The sequence below is a fragment of the Pongo abelii genome, chromosome 23, assembly GCF_028885655.2.
Source record: "Pongo abelii isolate AG06213 chromosome 23, NHGRI_mPonAbe1-v2.0_pri, whole genome shotgun sequence".
In the NCBI taxonomy this organism is placed as follows: domain Eukaryota; kingdom Metazoa; phylum Chordata; class Mammalia; order Primates; family Hominidae; genus Pongo; species Pongo abelii.
The window spans coordinates 25,041,930-25,057,560 of NC_085929.1; the positions used below are offsets into that span (position 1 = coordinate 25,041,930).

General features: G+C 46.8%; 2 long non-coding RNA genes across 2 annotated transcripts in view; one reads left to right on the forward strand and one right to left on the reverse strand.

Annotated features, from left to right (window-relative positions):
* Window positions 1-5,797: 5,797 nt before the first annotated feature.
* On the reverse strand, window positions 5,798-13,274 carry LOC129052516 (uncharacterized). Its single transcript, XR_008517570.2, has 4 exons — window positions 13,136-13,274; window positions 12,760-12,869; window positions 9,834-9,937; window positions 5,798-7,195 (listed from the first exon to the last, which is right to left on the reverse strand). It is a non-coding gene; the product is annotated as an uncharacterized LOC129052516 (long non-coding RNA).
* The window catches only part of LOC134761152 (uncharacterized), a 37,704-nt gene continuing 35,202 nt past the window's right edge, over window positions 13,130-15,631 (forward strand). Inside the window, exon 1 of the long non-coding RNA XR_010139429.1 lies at window positions 13,130-13,222. This is a non-coding gene — a long non-coding RNA (uncharacterized LOC134761152). The remainder of the gene's footprint in view (window positions 13,223-15,631) is intronic.

A 15,631-nucleotide genomic window follows, 5' to 3' on the forward strand; every position in this document is an offset into this window, starting at 1 on the left:
AAAGAGTGGATTTAAGGAAACACTGAGATGCTCCTGTCTGTGTTTGTGAACGGGAGTGTTGGGTCTAAAGCCTTTCTCTGGTAGCTCTCCAGAAGATTGCCCCGCCTTACACTTGCTGTCTGCAGGTTCCAGAGGCTTCCATTTGAAAGGAGCCTCTCTCCCCACTCTGCCTCAGCCCACACCAGCTCTCCTGTAACCCGCTGACTTAGTAAACGCTTTCTTCCACCTGCACCTCATTGAATTCAAGACTTTGGAAAATAGTCAAAAATTCTAAAAAGGTGGGAAGTGGGTGTGATCTGGAAATCCCTGCTGTAATATTTTTAAGGGACTCTACTGGAAACTATTAGTTTATGTTTTAAATAAAACCGTCCCTTAGCACCAGAATATCAAGCCATTCATTTTTTAACAGAACTTTGAGATATAATTCAAATACCATAAATTTCACCCCCATTTCATTTTTTAACAGAACTTTGAGATATAATTGAAATACCATAAATTTCACCCCCACACAGTATACACACAATTCAGTGGTTTCTAATAGATTCACAGAGGTCTGCAAAAATTACCACAATTTAATTTTAGACAATATCATTTATTGACATCCTTACATGCATATAGATGTAGATATATATAATTTTAATATCTTCTTAATAGTGTAGTATTTAATATTGTACTATAATAATATCTATTTGTTTCTTTATATTGCTGTTTTATTTTGTTATTTTGATGACGATGATCTCCATGTACCTTTACATAGATTTAAAATACACCTTTTTACAACTCGAGAAATTGAATTGTTTCTAGTAAATCACGTAAGAAACACATATGCTATTGTTATAAAAATTCAAATACTCTTAGGTCTATGGAATGAAATGTATCACTGCCAGCGCCCAGCCCACTCCGTCATCCACATCTACTTACACGCAGATAGACATGCCCATGTTTTTACATAACGTAATCCTGCTTTGTGTGTTGTTCCCTGACTGGCTTTTCCATATAAAATAGAATGTGGTGATCATTGCTTATCAGTACATATAGTAGGTCTCTCTCATTCTTATTTATAGTTGCATCATTATTCAACAGGGTATTTGACCATAATTTGGTCACTTTTTCACTGTGGAATTTTTATGTTGGATTCAGTTATTTGTTACCGTTACCTACACTCTCCTGGGCATACCTGTATATTCATCTTTTTGGTACCTTAGTTAAGTGAGTGTTTTCTTTTATGACTGATTTCTAAAAATAAAAACTGAGGCAAAGTACGAATCTTTAATTTTTTTTTTTTTTTTTTTTTTTTGAGACGGAGTTGTGCTGTGTTGTGTTGCCCAGGCTGGAGTGCAGTGTCACGATCTTGGCTCACTGCAAGCTCGGTCTCCCAGGTTCACGCCATTCTCCCGCCTCAGCCTCCCAAGTAGCTGGAACTACAGGTGCCCCCCACCACACCTGGCTAATTTTGTTTTTGTACTTTTACAAATAACACGGGGTTTTACCGTGTTAGTCAGGATGGTCTCGATCTCCTGACCTCATGATCTGCCTGCCTCAGCCTCCCAAAGTGCTGGGATTATAGGCATGAGCCACTGCACCGGGCCGTATTTTGATAAAAAATTAAAAATCTGTGTTTCACCTGAGGTCAGGAGTTCGAGACCAGCCTGACCAACATGGTGAAAACCCATCTCTATTAAAAATATATATATATACAAAATTAGCTGGGCGTGGTGGCGCATGCCTGTAATCCCAGCTACTTGGGAGGCTGAAGCAGGAGAATCACTTGAACTAGGGAGGCAGAGGTTGTGGTGAGCTGAGATCACGCCATTACACTCCAGTCTGGGCAACAAGAGTGAAAAAAAAAAGAAAAAAGAACAAAACTCTGTCATTGGGAATGACATGAATAAATCTAGAGGACACACTGCTAAGTGAAAGACAAATACCACATAATCTCACATGCCCGTGGAATCTTTTAAAAGTTGAATTTGGGCCAGGCGCCCTGGATCATGCTGGTAATCCCAGCATTTTGGGAAGCTGAGGCGGATGGATCACTTGAGGTCAGGAGACTGAGACCAGCCTGGTGAACATGGTGAAACCCTGTCTCTACTAAAAATACAAATATTAGCTGGGCATGGTGGCGGGCGCCTGTAATCCCAGCTACTTGGAAGGCTGAGGCAGGAGAATCGCTTGAACCCAGGAGACGGAGGTTGCAGTGAGTTGAGATTGCGCCACTGCACTGCAGCCTGGGCGACAGAGTGAGACAACATCTCAAAAAAAAAAAAAAGTCGAATTCATAGAAGTAGAAGGTAGAATGATGGTTACCAGAGCTGGCAAGGTGGCAGAACAAGGGAATGGAGATTTCCTCTTCAAAAGGTACAAAGTTTCAGCCAAGCAGGAGAAAAAAAGTTTTGAGATCTATTGCACAGCAGGAGACTATAGTCAATAATAATGAATATCTCAAAATAAGAGGAAATTTGGTGTATCACCATAAAAGAATGCCAAGTAAGTGAGGTAACAGGTATGTTCATTAGCTTGACTTAATCACTCCATATTGTATTGTTAAATTCAATTTGGTCTAAAACTGCCTCCACAATTCATATTAGTGCCAAACTGGAAAGTCCAGCCCCAGAAGAGTAGATGAGCAAATTAGGGTACATTCGTACAAGGGAATACTATTCCGCGATAGAAAACAATGCAGCAACACCAAGGAATCTCAAAAACATTAGCTACAAAAGAGTACATACTGCATGACTCCCTCTATATGAGATTCTAGAAAAGGCAAAACTAGTCTACGGTGACAGAGGGCAGATCAGGGGTTGCCTGGGGCTGGGTGGGGGAACTGCCAGCAAAGGGCCACAGGGATTTCAGTTTATGGAGATGTTCTGTATCATGACTGTGGAGGTGCTCATGAGGGTGCACACATTTCTGAAAATTCATCCAGCTGGACACTTAAAATGGGCATATTTTCTTGAATGTAAATTTTTCTCCATTAAGTTGATTTTATTTATTTATTTATTTATTTTTGAGATGGAGTCTCACTCTGTCACCCAGGCTGGAGTGCAGTGGTGCAATCTCAGCTCACTGCAACCTCTGCCTCCTGGGTTCAAGTGATTCTCCTGCCTCAACTTCCCAAGTAGCTTCCAGTAGCTGGAATTTCAGGTGTGCACCACCACGCCCGGCTAATCTTTGTATATTTTAGTAGAGATGGGGTTTTGCCATGTTGGCCATGCTGGTCTTGAACTTCTGACCTCAAGTGATCCCCCGCCTTGGCCTCCCAAAGTACAGGGATTACAGGTATGAGTCAACAATATGCTCAGCCTATAAAGTTGATTTTAAAACAAGAGAAATCAACATCAACAACAAATAAATAAATTAATTAATTAAAATAAAATAAAGCTGCCTCCATATATAGCACACTGTAACCTAACTTAATAGACATGAAAGGACAATAAATCTTGGGGCCCCAAGAAGCTAAAGGGAAAAGTCAAGCTGGGAACTGCTTTGGGCAAGCCTGCCTCCCATTCTATTGAAAGTCTCCCCTCTGCTCACTGAGATAAATGCGGATCTGATTGCCTCCTTTGAAGAGGCTCATCAGAAACTCAAAAGAATGCAACCATTTGTCTCTTATCTATCTAAGACCTGGAAGCCCCACCTTTGCTTCGAGCTGTCCTGCCTTTCCTGACCGAACCAACGTTCATCTTACATATGTTGATTGATGTCTCCTGTCTCCTTAAAATGTATAAAATCAAACTGTGCTCTGACCACCTTGGGCACATGTCAGGACCTCCTGAGGCTGTGTTATGGGCGCGTGTCCTCGACCTTGGCGAACAAACTTTCTAAATTAACTGAGACCTGTCTCAGCTACTTGGGGTTCACGTAGGTAACAAAACCCAAACTGCAACCTAACCTGAGAATATGCCCTTGGCATAAGTAGCCCAGTCTCAGCCAATCACAGCAGCGGAGCTCTCAGCCCTTCACAGGACGCAATCTGCCAAAAACATGTTCGAATAAGGCAACTGCAGAGCTGTAACCAACAGGCTATTTCTGCACGAAACTTACATTTTCTGGCTATAAATATTCCCTGCCCACTTGTGGAGCAGAGATCTCTGAACCGCTGTTGGTCCTCAGTGCTACCTGGTTCATGAATCTTTTTTCTGTTCAACTAAACTCTGTCAAATTTAGCCTAAGGCTTTTCTTTTAACAGTATACATATATCACACATCATCACATTGTACTACATAAATGTAATTCAATTGTGATTTATAAATTTAAAATAGTATATATTTTTTGAGACAGAGTCTCACTCTCTCACCCAGGCTGGAGTGCAGTGGCACCATCATAGCTTACTGTAACGTCAAACTTCTGGGCTCAAGCAATCCTCTCACCTCAGCCTCCTAAATAGCTGGGACTGCAAGTTCATGCCACCATGCCCAGCAATTTTTTTTTTTAATTACTGTAGAGATGGGGGTCTCACCATGTTGCCCAGGCTGGTCTCAAACTCCTGGTCTCAGTGGATCCTCCTGTGTGATCCTCCTACCTTAACTTCCGAAAGAACTGGGATTACAGGTGTGAGCCACCACGCTTGGCCCAAAAATAATATATAATTTATTTTAAAACACTAGATGATTTTTTTCAATTTTGATTTTAGAATCAGGGGGGTACCGTGCAGGTTAGTTACAAAGGTTTATTGCATGATACTGAGGCGTGGGGTATGCCAGAACCCACCAAGGGGATATTTTGGTTGTCAACTACCTGAAAAAAGTATCCTTTCAAGTCAACAGCTGCAGCACTATTTTAAAAAATGGAAATGTAACAATACGGGTTAAATAAATTTTGACAAATTTATAAAATGGAATACTACAGTGACATGAAAACCATTTTAGACTGTTTAATCAAGATGGAGAAAACTACAACATTTTATTGAATAAAAAAAGAAATTATAGAGAAATCTTTTTTGGGTTTTTTGAGACAGGGTCTTGCTCTGTCACCCAGGCTGGAGTGCAGTGGCACAATCTAGGCTCACTGCAGCCTCTGCTTCCCGCTCAAGTGATCCTCTGGTCTCAGCCTCCCAAGTAGCTGGGACTACAGGCAAGTGCCACCATACCCACCTAATTTTTTACTTTTTGTAGAGATGGGGTCTCACTATGTTGCCCAGGCTGGTCTGGAACTCCTGGGCTCAAGCAATACTCCTGCCTCAGCCTCCCAAAGTGCTGGAATTACAGGCATGAGCCACCACACCAGCCAAGAAATCAGATTGTATGAACCCAGCTTTATAAAACATAAATATAAACTACTCACACATACTGGTGGCGGAGGGGGAAATAACTGAGAGGAAATATACCAAAAACGGCATTAATGGGTAACTGTCAGAGGGATTAGAAATCATTTTTACCTTTTTTTCTTGATATGTCTCTTAATTTCCAAATTTCCTGTAATTAATTAATATGCAATTTTTAAATAAGCAATAATTCACTTAGAGAGTAGATTTAACATCTATATTCTCTAATTACTTTTGTTGGCAATAGTGTTCCTATTCCAAGTTCAAACAAAAAAGAAGTGTTCAAATATTTTTTCTTAATTCTTTTTTTTTTTTTTTTTTTCCGCCCAGGCTGGACTGCAATGGCACGATCTCGGCTCACTGCAACCTCTGCCTCCCGGGTTAAAGCGATTCTCCTGCCTCAGCCTCCCGAGTAGCTGGGATTACAGGCATGCACCACCACACCTGGCTAATTTTGTATTTTTAGTAGAGACGGGGTTTCTCCATGTTGGCCAGGCTGGTCTTGAACTCCCGACCTCAGGTGATCTGCCCGTCTCGGCCTCCCAAAGTGTTGGGATTACATACCCTAGGCCATGTGCTTTCCTATGCATCACCTCCATCCATCCTCAATAGCTCTGTGGCTTCGGCATTGCTACACCCATTGTGCATTTTTATGTGGGAAGTGGGGATTTGAAGTCATTTTGCTCTCCCAAGAAAACCCATGCTCTTGTCACGACCACACATCAGACAGACTTGCGTTCAGATTCTGACTGTGGCACTCATTAGCTGTGCGACCTTGGGCACATCTTTTAACTTATGTGAAGCTCAGCTACTGGTACTAAAACAGGGGCAATGACAGAAAGTGAGGTTATTAAGAGAATTAGAGAGTACACCTCTAGGGCTTTTTGATTGTAAACAACAGCAATATACTCTAGGGCTAACTTTGGAGAAGGATGAAGAAATTTATTAGGAGGATATGAATTAGCTCATATAACTGAATGCAAAGCAAACAGCCAGGTCTTGGAAAGGATGAGAACCAGGCCAGCTGAAGCGATCTCGAGAATAGGGAGGTAACTGCCTTCCTTCTTCAGGGGATTATTGACTGCATGAAGCAGCTCCGGTTGTCTTCAGTTCTGCGGCTCTCTGCTTGACACTCAACTTCCAGGAAGACAGGTCAGACTGGACGAGGCTGGGCCATGTGCTGCCTTCCTCATGGATGGAGAGCAAGGTGCCTCCATCCCCATGCCCACCGGGCCTGCATGCAGTGGGGGAAAGGTAGTTTCCACAATAGAAGCTAAGATGTAGGCACTGTTACCAAGCAAGTGGGTCTGAATGCTGGGCAGGCTAAAGCCACAGTTGTCCACCGTGGAGCTGATGCAGTCAGACGTCCCAGCCCAGGACCTGGCACAAGGGAGTGGCTCCATAAATGCTTGGTTTTGCTGGTGGTGTTTTCACATGACCACCTGCGAGGCAGCAGTTCCAGACCAGTAAATCACCGTGTAACAGTACATCTAGAAATCCTAGCTCAGCGTTCTTCATGGGTGTGTCATGTTGTGATACACACAGAAGATGGTATTTGAGCAGCAAATATCTGAGGTAAACTGACAAGGTGCTCCTGCAGGAGGAGACTGGCTGGGAGGCTCTGGCCACCCCAGCCCTATCTGGCAGCCCTGGGAGCTGAGGGAATCAATACAGCACTTATGGGTGATGCACCCGTGAAGAAGCCCAACTAGATGATAGAACTTCAGGCCCCCCGCTGACCGCCACTGCCTTGGTCTCAGCTCTGCCTGGCCCTCCCTTACCCCTCCAAAAGTTTGAAAGAGGGTCCCCATGAGGGCCGAGGCCTGAGGCCCAGTAGAGTCAGCAGTGGTATCTCCGCCTTTGCCCCACTGATGACTGCCAGCTGTCTTCTGTCCACTAGCTCCTTAGGGCTTTCATTGTCAGGAAGTCAAGCTTTTCAGGAAATAAAAAGTAACCTCTTTTTATTTTTTTTATTTTTGAGACAGAGTCTTGCTCTGTCTTCCAGGATTGAGTGCAGTGGCATGATCTTGTCATGACCCCATATTCCAAGTTCAAAAAAATCAATAAATTAGGTCCAAGTGATTCTTCTGCCTTAGCTTCCCAAGAAGCTAGGATTATAGGCACCTGCCACCATACCTGGCTAATTTTTGTATTTTTAGTAGAGACAGGGTTTCGCCCTGTTGCCCAGGGTGGTCTTGATCTCCTGACCTCAGGTGATCTGCCCACCTTGGCCTTTCAAAGTGCTGGGATTACAGGTGTGAGCCACCGTACCCGGCCCCAACCATGCATTTTTTACTTTGCTAGCTAGTGGCAGATAGCTGATCAAAACTGGTTTAAGTCAAAAACAAAAACAAAAACAAAACTGAGCATAGTGGCTGAGGCCTGGAATCCTAGCACTTTAGGAGGCTGAAGTGGGAGGATCACTTGAGCCCAGGAGTGCCAGGCTGCAGTGAACTATGATTGTGCCACTGCACTCTAGCCTGGGCAACAGAGCAAGACCCTGATTCTAAAAAAGAAAAAAAAAATCATTTTTTAAGTAATATATAATGGCATAGGAAAATTCCTAGCCTATTAAGTAGAAAAGTAGATTGCAAAGCAGTTTGATCAAATTTTGTTAAAAAGATAATACAGAAAAAGAAGATATATGACACATGTACACAGAAAAATACAAGAAAACACATCAAAATGGCAACAACAATATGCTGGTGAAGATAATGGGTATTTTTATTTTTTGTACTTTTCTCTATTTAAAAAATTCTTTTACAATGAACATGAGTTACTTTTGAAATCAGAAAATTGGCCAGGCATGGTGGCTCACGCCTGTAATCCTAGAACTTTGGGAGGCTGAGGCAGGTGGCTCACCTGAGGTCAAGAGTTCAAGACCAGCCTGGCCAACATGGTGAAACCCTGTCTCTGCCAAAATACAAAAATTAGCCGGGCATGATGGCGGGTGCCTGTAATCCCAGCTACTCGGGAGGCTGAGATGGGAGAATCGCTTGAACCCGGAAGATGGTGGTTGTGGTGAGCCGAGATCACGCCACTGCACTCCAGCCTGGGCGGCTGAGTGAGGCTCCATCTCAAAAAAAAAAAAAAAAAAAAAAAGAAATCAGAAAATTTTTTTCTTTTTTTGAGATGGAGTTTTGCTCTTGTTGCCCAGGCTGGAGTGAAATGGCGCGATCTCGGCTCACTGCAACCTCCGTCTCCCGGGTTCAAGTGATTTTCCTGCATCAGCCTCCTGAGTAGCTGGGATTACAGGCAAGCGCCATCACGCCCAGCTAATTTTGTATTTTTAGTAGAGATGGGGTTTCTCCATGTTGATCAGGCTGGTCTCAAACTCCCGACTTCAGGTGATCCGCCCGCCTCAGCCTCTTAAAGTGCTGGAATTACAGGCGTGAGCCACTGTGCCTGGCCCAGAAAGTATTTTTTAAATTGAAAATAAGACAGCATACTCCACAAATCTTCTACCAGCTCCATTGTGGACTGAATTAGATGATTCTCCCTATTGTTTGCTATGTGTCCAGTTATTTCTGGGCACTCTCCACCTCCCGAGGACACTGCCCATCTCCCCAACCCAGGACCATTTCTCAACCTACTGCTCCTTCTCCTACTAGCAGGGCGGACTTTCCAACATGAGCACCTACATTTCGCCGTGGATGGGATCCACTTGCACGCTCTGAGGTGCTCAGGCAGATTCCTTCCTTACGGAAGGAGGTCTGATATTTAATCATCCCATGCGCTAAGTACACACTTCATGTGTGATCCATCAGGATAACCCCACACAACCTGCCAGTTTTTTGTTTGTAGTGGGTGCCCAATACATGTTTGAATGCATAAATAAAGCACTCAGATAAGCAGAGACATTTTAGAACTCTCTGGGGATGAGAAAAGAGAGAGCTATGGAAGTGAGAATTAACTTGATTGACTATGGCTGGACCTGGCAAAGAACAACTCAGAAGTATTGGCCTCACCATTGGTTTGTTCAGGCTGCTTAATCAATATTAAAAGTTTCCTGCTCCCACACAACTTTGGTAGGCTCTCCAACCCTGTGAGGATGTCAACAGTAGAAAAAGAAGAAATAATGAGCCCAGCCCGTATTTGCAGGGGAGTGTTAAAACTGCCGGTGGAGCAGGATAGTTTGCTAAATAGCAAGTTGAGAACTTTCCCAAACTGGTCGGCAGCAGCATTGCACATAGAAGTCCCTTCTTTGTTGACATGGGGCTAATTCTAGCCACCAGCATTCCAGCGGTATGGGGCAGTTTTGTGGCCTTTTGCTATTGAATTTGCCAGATGTGTCCAAGACACACTCTCATGGGCAGAAGATAAACAACAAACCAGTATAAAGAAGTCCACAGTGATTCTCGCCCTTCATAGAAGTCTTCTTTGACGTGTTTTCTGGCCCCCTGTAAGCACTCCTTGTACCACACTCCCTAAACCCCGTGGCTTAGGTTTTGCTATTTTGTATTTGTTTCCCCCTTCTCTGGTTGTTACATGTGAAAAGGTTGTGTTCACGCAGGGGGCAGGAATTGCAGTGGAAAGAATGCAGTGTGGAAAGCCAGGCTCAGTTACTTACCAGCCTTGCTACCTTAGCCAAACGGTCATGCTCTCTGAGCTGTAGTTTCCTTCCTCATCTGTGAATAGACTTCTACCAACTCTCCTCACATGACTGTTTTGAGGCTGAAATGATATTATAGGTACAGAAATAAATGTAAACATAATATAAATGTATGAGGCCTGGCACGGTGGCTCACACCTGTAATCCCAGCACTTTAGGAGGCCGAGGCAGGCAGATCACCTGAGGTCAGGAGTTCGAGACCAGCCTGGCCAACATAGTGAAACCCCCATCTCTACCAAAAATACAAAAATTAGCCAGGCATGGTGGCACAAGCCTGTAATCTCAGCTACTCGGGAGGCTGAGGCACGAGAATCACTTGAACTCAGAAGGCAGAGGTTGCAGTGAGCCGAGATTGCGCCACTGTACTCCAGCCTGGGTGACAGAGTGTGACTCTGCCTCAAAAAAAAAAAAAAAAAAAAAGAAATAAAAATAAAAATAAATAAGTAAATATATGAGATTATCTTTCATCTGGCATGCAATAGATTCTTAAGAAACTCAAGACAGTATTGCATTGTGGAGTTACGCTGGGGGCACTAGATGTCAGACCTCTGTGCACTCGGGCAGATCAGTCACTAAGCTCTTGTGTTTTCCTCAGGAGGGCAAAACGGAATGGGAATAATAATGGAACATCACAGAATTGATATGAGGGTGAAATTAAATAATGCGGGCAAAGCACTTCCCAACAGTACCTAGCACATAGTGAGCACTTAACAAATGTAAGCTGTGGCTGCTGCTGCTGTGGCCAGCAGGGAGACGGGGAAATATGTCAATAAGAAACGTATATTGGCCGGGTGCAGTGGCTCACGCCTATAATCCCAGCACTTTGGGAGGCTGAGGTAGGCAGATCACCTGAGGTCGGAGTTTGAGACCAGCCTGATCAACATGGAGAAACCCTGTCTCTACTAAAAATGCAAAATTAGCCATGTGTGGTGGTGCATGCCTGTAATCCCAGCTACTCGGGAGGCTGAGGCTGGGGCAGGAGAATCACTTGAACCTGGGAGGCGGAGGTTGCAGTGAGCCAAGATTGTGCCATTTCACTCCAGCTTGGGCAATAAGAGCGAAACTCCATTTCAAAAAAAAAAAAAAAAAAGAATTGTATATTGGGGCAGAGAGCATGGACAGTTGGGTTGTGGCAGGGCACAGAGTAGAAATGGGAGCTCTGTAAGCTAGCAGCTTCTGGCAATCGATCTGGAAGGCTTCATGGGGGGATGCACTTTCTGGAGCTCTTTGGATTATAGTTGGAAGATAAGTGGTCTGGAGCTATTAGAACAGGTATCCCAGACACCCTACATGATTTGGAAGCTGGTTGTGTGGGGGTGGGGTGATCACCTGTTGGGAGGTTGAAAAATTTTGAAATAAAGAAGGTGGAGCTGAAGCTTGGTAGCCAAAATGTAAGCCTAGCAGGCTGGTGTAAAACTCTGAAACAGAGCAGGCCCCAAGGAATGGTTAGAAAGTCTGAAATTTGGCTTGTAGTGTGGATGAAAGCACAATTGGCCACGTGTGGTTGAATGGTTGTCACAGCCTGAGTTAGGGACGAGCACTTTAGCAGCTATAGGGAGGGGTGAGCAGTGAGGTTTGTTGCTGAAGGCAGGAATTGTGGACAGCTCATGGGGTGAATGAATTATTAATCGAAGCTTTGTCTGATTATGAGGCGGAAGGGAGAAGGAAGAGAAAGTGGTGCCTCTTGGAGAAGTAGAAATTATTAGCTACTTGGAGGTGAGGGGCTCCACACATAAGAAGAATATCCTTCCCTAAGAGATGAGGGACCCAGAAAGAAGACTGGATTCGCCTTTACCAAAGGTGGGGTTGATACTATTGCTGAAAGTAGGTGTCAGAAAGTCTATCTACTTTCAACTAAAGTTCTTTAAGATGGAGGATCATGCCCAAAATTGAAGAATAGTTGCAGGTATTGCTATTCCCGTGCAAGGGATGATAGGATCACACACCAAGTGTGTGAAGGCTGTTAGACACCAAGTGCAGTCCAGTATCCTCATTGGACCAGATGACGAAACTGAGGCCGAGGGTTGGACTTACCTGCTCAAGGTCATACAGATATATTTGGTTCAATTCACTCTATATTTTCTTTGTCTTTCTTTTTTTTGAGAGGGAGTCTCACTCTGTTATACAGGCTGAAGTGCAATGGTGTGATCTTGGCTCACTGCAACCTCCGCCTCCCGGATTCAAGCGATTCTCCTGCCTTAGCCTCCTGAGTAGCTGAGATTACAGGCGCGCGCCACCATGCCTGGCTAATTTTTGTATTTTTAGTAGAGACTGGGTTTCACCATGTTGGTCAGGCTGGTCTCGAACTCCTGACCTTGTGATCCGCCCGCCTCGGCCTCCCAAAGTTCTGGGATTACAAGCGTGAGCCACCGCGTCCGGCCTCCGCTCTATATTTTCTTTTAGCTCCCTCCTCCAAAAATTTGAAATTCCCCCTAATCTCTTTGCTTCCCATCTGGATAGTGTCAGAATGAAAATCCTAGTTTTATTTTGCGGCAGCTAAGAGCAGCAAACAAGTCTGCTTTATTATTATTTTTTATTTCTTGAGACGGAGTCTCGCTCTGTAGTCCAGGCTGGAGTGCAGTGGCACCATCTCTGCTCACTGTAACCTCCGCCTCCCGGGTTCAAGTGATTCTCCTGCCTCAGCCTCCTGAGTAGCTGGGACTACAGGCCCACGCAACCATGCCCGGCTAATTTTTGTCTTTTCAGTAGAGACAGAGTTTCACCATGTTGGCCAGGCTGCTCTTGAACTCTTGACCTCAAGTGATCCGCCCGCCTCCGCTCCTCAAAGTGTTGGGATTACAGGCTTGAGCCACCACGCCGGGCCAACAAGTCCCCTTTAAATACATCCTCCCTTCTCTCTGCTGGCAGGGTTTGACATGCCCACCGCGTTTCTCCATTGGCCACTTCATGCGGCTTCTCGCTCCTTCCAAGATTTCCATCCAATCACCTCTTTCCTGTCTCCCGTTGGGCTTTGGGGAATGTACCATATGGACCCTGCGGGGAGACGGAGAGGACGAAGGGCGTGGCGACGGCTTATTTCTTTGCCTTTTGCACATATCCCATGAGATTCTGGCAAGGCTGAGCGTGCAGGTAGCAATGGGGTCCCTGAGGACGGGAGCCGCCGTGCCAGTTCCCGAGGTGCACTGAGCTCTCTCGCCCCCGAGGCTGGGGTCCTGTGGTCCGGCCCGAGGGCCGCAACGCCCGCCCTTCCTTGTGCCCGTCCCTCCTCCGGCTGCGCCGCTGCTCTGCGTGCTGCTTACCTCGACGGACGCCGGAGTTGCGGGACAGGCGGCACTGGCGGGTCAAGGGGACGCCGGCGCTGAGGGACACCGCAGCATGAAGCAGAGGTAAGGACGGGGCTTCGGGACTCCGACCCGCGCCAACCGCCCCCGAGGAGCCGCATCCTGTTCGCGCCCGAGCTCTGGGTCTCGGGCCCCGGGCTGGCCCCGGCGGGCGACTCTGGAGCGGGTGGCCCCGCGAGCGGACGCGCGCCGAGGTTCTCGCCCAGGGAGCCCCGAGACCCGGAACCGCCGCGGCGCGGTCGCCTCCTTCCAGCGGCGCTTATAGCCCTGCGCCCGGCGGGCGGGTCGCGAGTAAGCCCCCGCCTCGCGTCCCCCTGTGGTCACCTCCGGCGGGAGGATGCGCGGCCAGGTGCGCCGGCGGGTCCGGAGTTCCGGGACGGCGGGCGCGGGGAAGCGCGGGGAGGCTGCCCGCTTCAGGCGGGAGGCGGAGGGAGGAGGCTTAGCCCGGCGCTGGGCGGGGGTGCTTTTTGGGGCGGGGGAGGTCTCTGTTTTTACCCGGGTCCACAGGCTCGCGGCCGAGGCTCCGCCGGATCCTGCCTCCGCGGCCCGGCCCTCGGGGCCACCCCGTCCCGCTGTCCCAGCCTGGCGCTGGCGTGCGCCAAGGGTGGGCTCCTGCGACCCTGGCAAGTAGGTGGCCGAGAGGACCCTGGCGCACCTTTACATTTGTGGGGGCGGTGGGCGCGGCCGGGCGATGGCAGCCGCCTTCGCCTCTGGTCCCCTTCCCTAGCTGCCTTCCGAGGGGACCGCGCTCTTGGAGGTCTCCGGGGCACATTGGAAATTCCCAGGTTAGAAACCACCTTGAGGAGCCCTACACGGAGCCGGGCTTGCCTGGCTTAGCAGAAAGCCAGCCGCTACCGGGAGCCTCCGCCTGGCATGGGGCACTGGTGAGCCGCCACCCCACTTGCTCAGTGGTGTGCGGGGAAGAAGGGGTCTGGCAGGCCCCTCAGGCAAGGCCTCTGTGCCGCATCCCGTTAAGGGGCAGGGACCAGCCCCGTAGCTTGGCTGATTTTCCTGACTCTGAATGCAGAGAAAGTATGTCCAAGAGTTCAAACCACGTTTGTGTTCTTTTAATGGTGTTTAGTGCAGATGTTAATTGTGATTTATGTGAAATGGGTTGATGCAGAGGAATGAAGGTCAACTGTGGACAGGTGGACAGCTTTTGTTTTTTTTTTTTGTTTTCTGTTTTTTCCCTAAGCTTCGTTTTAGTGGGATGTGCATGGAGAGGGTAACATTTGAATATCAGGCCACCAATGTGTATTTGGTCCCATCTGACACTTTGCTCCATAGACAGTCGTTGTACCCCAGGGATGAGGATGAACTAGGTTTTAAGCTGAGAAAGACATCTTCCTACAGTCGCTGCCGCCTGCGGGAAAGCCCCGCCTAATGGTTACCTGGCCGCACACAGGCCAGTTCGCTGTGGTTACCTTCTCCCGTGAGCACATCGCTGGGGCCTCTCAGAGGATGCCGTTCATTCCATATTTGATTGCCAGATGTACTTCTCGGGTCAGCAATCCAGCCCCAGATTGTTCGAGTCCTATAGTGAGTTTTTCTTGTGTTCCAGATTTTAAAAGTTTTCTTTTTTATAGTGTATTAAATAGCGTGAGTTAATTTCTTAATTATAGGAAAGACATGGTTTGTGTGTTCCTCCTGTAAAGGATGTTTCAGAACTTAGACGTGGTTCCTCAGTCAAGGCTGTTTATTTGTGTTTACAATGCTAACATTTGAAATGTCTTAAACTTGACTACATATTGTGATTCTTCCCCCCTACCCCCTACCGTGAGATGCTCCTGTTGTGGTGGTTATTCCATGGTGTTACTAGGCGTGGAAGAGGAAATGGGCTTTGGAAATAATGTGTGTGAAGAACTTAGCACAGTCCTTGGCACATAGCAGATGTTCAATAAACATAAAAGTAAATCTTTCCTCTCTTCCTTGGGTTTGAGAGACCTGGGGATGATGAAATTGGATGCAGTTTTGGTTGCATGCTCCGTGTTTAAATTAGGGAGATGAGGTCCCCCCCCATTCCTCCTCCCACTCAAACTTCCGGCTATCCAGACATTTCCGTGGTAGATTAAAAATGAAACTCACGTCTTGGACCTAGAAATAAAAATAAGGAAAAATTGAGCTCTTCCTCCTGGATCATGTGTTGCAGTTTAAAGGAAGGATGGCACATGCCCTGGAAGAGTGGTACACCATTCAGTACAGAAGAGCAGAGGGTCAAAGTGGACCCTTTCCTGCGTCTGTCGAGTAGTCCTGCAGGTGAGGATTTTGGTTGTCATTGGTTTCACATGTCCAGGTGGAACCAGCTGAATTACCTGATTTCTCCCGGCACTGGCCTCTGAGAAGTGGCCCAGGATGGTTGAAGCCTGACCGTTGGCAGAGTGCTAGCTTTGCTGGGCCGTGCCTCTGAACTGGGATCTGCTAGGAGCAGCCATTTGCCTCCTCCGGCTTGTAGCA